General features: G+C 32.1%; 1 long non-coding RNA gene across 1 annotated transcript; it reads right to left on the bottom strand.

The window, feature by feature from the left end:
- Positions 1 to 1,111: 1,111 nt before the first annotated feature.
- LOC146763060 (uncharacterized) lies at positions 1,112 to 3,986 on the bottom strand. Its single transcript, XR_014952603.1, has 3 exons — positions 3,864 to 3,986; positions 2,520 to 2,631; positions 1,112 to 1,241 (listed from the first exon to the last, which is right to left on the bottom strand). It is a non-coding gene; the product is annotated as an uncharacterized LOC146763060 (long non-coding RNA).
- Positions 3,987 to 4,809: the final 823 nt, after the last annotated feature.

The following is a 4,809-nucleotide window of genomic DNA, read 5'->3' as shown; positions in this document are numbered from 1 at the left end:
TGCCTAGAATTTCACAGCCACTTCCCTCATTTCAGTCTTGAAATGTGATTTTGAAACAACCCTTCAGTGATTTAATTACAATGCAAAACAGTCACATTACAACAAAATACATTTTTTAATATTGCAGTGATTTCTTGTAAAAAAGTGTTACATTTCATCATCTTTCTGAGATTGTGTATCAGTGGGACATGGAGATTGCATTTGATTATACTATTACTTGTGTCACATCGACACAAAAATATTACAACATTCTGAATCCTGCTGAAAGGACTAAGAGCATTTGTCAGATCTTAATTGCTTTAAATACATGCGATGAAAAAAAGAGACCATATTTTTGCAGATGATTCCACAAGCTTACCTGATAATAACAATAGGCTAGTTAGCTTTAGAAAGACTTCAGTCAACATACCTAGAATCAGATATGATACAGAATTTCACCTGGGTATGTGTAAAGAGGAGCCAAGAATTATCTGACCAAGCCAGTTTGAGTTTTAATACATAAAATCTGTGAGACTGAAGCTGTTGCTGAGACAGTGTTAGCAGCAGACAGTCTAGAACTGATATGGATGAAAACTTTTTCTGTTAAAAACAGGTACTTAATTCATTGACCAATAATTGTACAGGATTGTAGGAGATAAGTGTTAAACTACAAAATATTAATTTTCCCACTGTGGTCAAACTTAACAGCAGTTCCTAATCTACTCAGCATAAATACTACATGATCTAAAAATGCTTGGATAGGTATCTGATGATACAAAGGAATAAAATGCAAAGATAAAAGCAAGCACTTGTTTCACATTCCCAGTTTTCTACTGCAGTCATGCATTGATCCTAGGTAATTAGATAACAACTCTAAGACAGTTTAATTAAAAATAAATATACCGCAAAGCAAATAGGTGAAAAGCCTGTGTCTACCACTATATTAAATGGAAAGGACAACAGGAGACATCTATTGCTTCAGTAGTGAATCCAATGTTTGATGAGGTATCCCAGTCTAGCTACAGATACACTTCAACATTTGTAGATACTTGGAGCTTCCCTCTTCATTCAGTACTATGATCATATATTTAAAAAAAATTTAAAACTTTTTTCTTCTTTTAAAACTACTGTCTCACCTTTAGCACTTTCACTGCACACATCAAATTATTATCCACAGGGTTAGAGAAGAGCACATTTAGTAATTCCCAAAGGCCTTCTTGAAGAATTTCTGCTCGTGTGACCTGTCCCTTTGTTCCTTTAATCTGCAAAATATATTTTAAAAAACCAAAACCCAACTACATTTAAAATACTTAAGTTTTAGAAATTAATTTAATCACATTTTCTCTCTCGGATGCTGTATGATATGGTTTGTGATTAACATAGTTGAGCTATTCAGTTGAAAGAACATGTCAAATACCGTAACTATTTGTAGAATATAAAGTAGTATCCTTGCAATTCTGACATATACATAACATGCTTGCCTAGCATTTTTTCTTTGCTAATAAATTGCTAAGAGAACCTGCAAAATGCCTGGCAAGGGATCCACATCATCCCAAATTCTCAGAATCCCATGCTCTTTTCCCATCCTACCTTATGCATTCTCTGCAGCTGTAGAGTACCTTACTTCTAGAAGGCATTCTTTATATATTTAAAAATTAGAAAAAAATGCTTTAAAAATAAATGGTACTCCAAACTGGGCAACTTCCACTTCCCCAAATCATTTGGAAAGCTTCCTTTTTACTTCTAGTAAGTGAAAATTATATTTCAAGGCCCACTTATGAATAAAAATGGAAGTGTCAGAGTTTTCTTTCCTCGTGACAGGAGAACATTTTAGTAGTGTCTTCTTAAATCAAACCTTTGAAATAATTAAATGAAAACTATATTTTAAGGACACTACAGTAGTCGGTGAACTCACTGAACTCACGGGTACAAGAGTCAAAGAACTTTTATGTGTACATACTTTTTTTCTTTTGTACATATCAGAAACAAAAAAACTGATCTAAATACAAAATTTCATGCTTCATGCATAAGCCAAGGACTCAACCTTCAAAAGAAGGTTCAAGGTCTGCATTTTTATTGTTAATTTTGAAGATTCCCATGCCTTCCTCAAGCATTTGATAATAGCTCCTATTAGTGGCTGAATACTGAATTACATGGGTTATTGATACCTATCTGCTTCTGCTAGGTTGTAACATTTTCTATGTTGTTTAAGTGTACTAATCTGGTGAGTTTACCAGACAAAAACAAATACCAAAAGGTTCATTCCAAAGGTGGTTGATCTCTGGTTCTTTTTAGGTATTCTTGCATCGTTTTTTTTAATCTTTATATATTTCTCTTCTGATGATCTTGTCCTTTTTCATTTATCTGTTTCTTGGACACACATTATAATTAAACTGTTCTTAAGTTCTTTTACTTTATTCCCTTTTCCCTTTAAAAAAACAAACTCAAAAAACTCACACCTTAAATGATATTCCATTTTGGTGTTTACTTAAACACAACAAAAATTAATGAATATGAATGACATACAAATTTCTTCTTACCTCTAGGTTAAGGTAAAGTTCAGCTAAGAACAACACAAAGGAATGAAATTGTTTTCGAGCAGTCTCATCTCCTTTAGCAGCTTCATCTCTGTTTTCATACTCTGTTTGGCACCTGAAAACATTAAAGCAAAAATCATATAGTCTATAGACAACCCAATATATGCAACATGCTACTTATTTAATAGAATGCTAAGAACTTATTCACTGCATTAGAACTATTAAATGCTGAATAGTAGGAAGTTTGATTTGTGAAGGAAGCGAGAGGACTTCACAAAGAATGCAGATTTTTGTTCTTCTAGGTGAGCACTGAGGTATCTGAGAAAGCAAAATGAAATAGGGCAAATTGCAACATGTAAAAATTAAAAAACAGTTACACGACTTATATATTAGAATATCGGTCCAGGAAGTTGAACATGGGCAGACAAACATCAACAGAAATGAAATAGGTGTACTCTGAAAGATGTTTTCCCCCCTTCAAGGTGATGCCCACATTGTTTTAGATGCTTTTACATTTATTTGATAAATTCTTTATCCTACCATTTTAAGTAACAGAAGAAAAATTTAGATATCAATGCAAACAGTGAGGATTAAGATAACATCAGAGTGAGGTAATTTTTTAGTACTCAACAACTGTGTTCTTTTAAGTTTATCATGCATTTACTCCTAAACATAGGTGGACTAAGTGAAACTTTTAAAATAAGAACCAAGTCTGGAGCTCAGGAAGACAAAAGTCCTTAAAGAAAAAGACTAATTTCTAAAGAATTATGAATTATTAAAGTCTACTATTCCTTTAAGTGTCATATAGTAAGATTTAAAAGGAAATACATCCATTTAAAAAATGTTGCATTTTTGTCAACTGTGAAGTCTAATCATTATTAAACCTTAATCCCCCAAATTCCGTAGTAAGTGAAAATTGAAGAAATTTATCCTTCATGATTTTATGCATCATAGGTGTAAAATCAGTGAGCAAACCAACAAACTTTTCACAGCAACTCCAGCCAGAAAAGTAATTACAGAAAAAAACACAATGAAATAAGCCCTGGCACGAGTCAAAGGACAAAGACAGTACATATACATGCATTTAGTATACATTTAAAGTTGACTACCTTTTGAATTTACCCTATAACTTGGTATCAGTACAATATACTCAAAGGAGCCTACAGAATTTGGAGTCCTATTTTCATATTAAAAATATATGTGTTAGATATCTAATATGTACCTATGCTTTAATAATTCTTAATCTAAATTTCTATTTTAAATATGCACACTATGTTAATAGTTACATACAGAAAAGGAAGACAACTTGAGAAAGCAACAGGCTTAAAATGACACACTGATACTGACCTTTGAAGTAACAACTGCCGAAAGCTCACACTTTGAGTATTAATGGTTAGATGATGAGATAGATAGTTACATAATCGTGCTCCCATGTAGGAAAAATTTGGGACAGATGTGGCCTTCCAAAATAAAAGTGGAAAAATAAATTATTCATAGCAGTCATTATTAGGTTATCAGGAAATATCTTTAAGAGATTTTTGAAAATCTGTCTTTAACAACAGTTGACTAGACAATTGCAGAACAGAATATTAATTATTACTATTTTTCATGTTAATTTTTCTCTCACAAACACTTTGCTATATGCATTTCAGCACTTTGAAGTTCACTATATTGATTTTGTTGCTTTAAGAAAATAACCAGCATTGTGCCATTTGTTCTCAATTCTACTTCTCTATTGTGACCTACACAAAAGAGTATCTGAGTCACTTTCAAACTGTTAATAAAAAAAACCACAACCAAAAACCAAAACAAACCCAAGAATAGACATCATGACTTTTTTTAAGGACCAAACAGTGTGTTAAAATAAATATATCACCTTCATTCAGTCTATGAGCTATTTATCCCAGATTTTTATTTTTGGCAATAACAAACACTCAGGGAAAGAGTACAAGAACATGGTAAGTAAAGATAAATACTTTCTCCTGTACATGCTCCAGCAAACTGCAGAATAGCAAATTTCTGATTCAGATATTAAAACTGTATCATTACAGTTAATAGTTCTTGATAAGTCCTTTTTTTGAAAACAAGTCCTGTTACTTTGAATATTTATACTTTTGTAATCTAAAACCAGGTGGTGGCAACAAAATTCCACAACATAAGTTATACACTGTCTGAAAAATATTTTGCTTTGAAACTCATACTTGAAAATTCCAATAGGTGGTAAAAGTAATTTGGAATCCATTAGTGTTTACGTTCAACCTCTCTTAGAACTTAAAGTAGAACATTCCCTTAT

Source organism: Lonchura striata, chromosome W (assembly GCF_050655825.1).
Source record: "Lonchura striata isolate lonStrDom1 chromosome W, ASM5065582v1, whole genome shotgun sequence".
Taxonomy (NCBI): Eukaryota; Metazoa; Chordata; class Aves; order Passeriformes; family Estrildidae; genus Lonchura; species Lonchura striata.
Note: the sequence above shows the minus strand (reverse complement) of the source record. Positions and strands in the feature narration are given on the sequence as shown.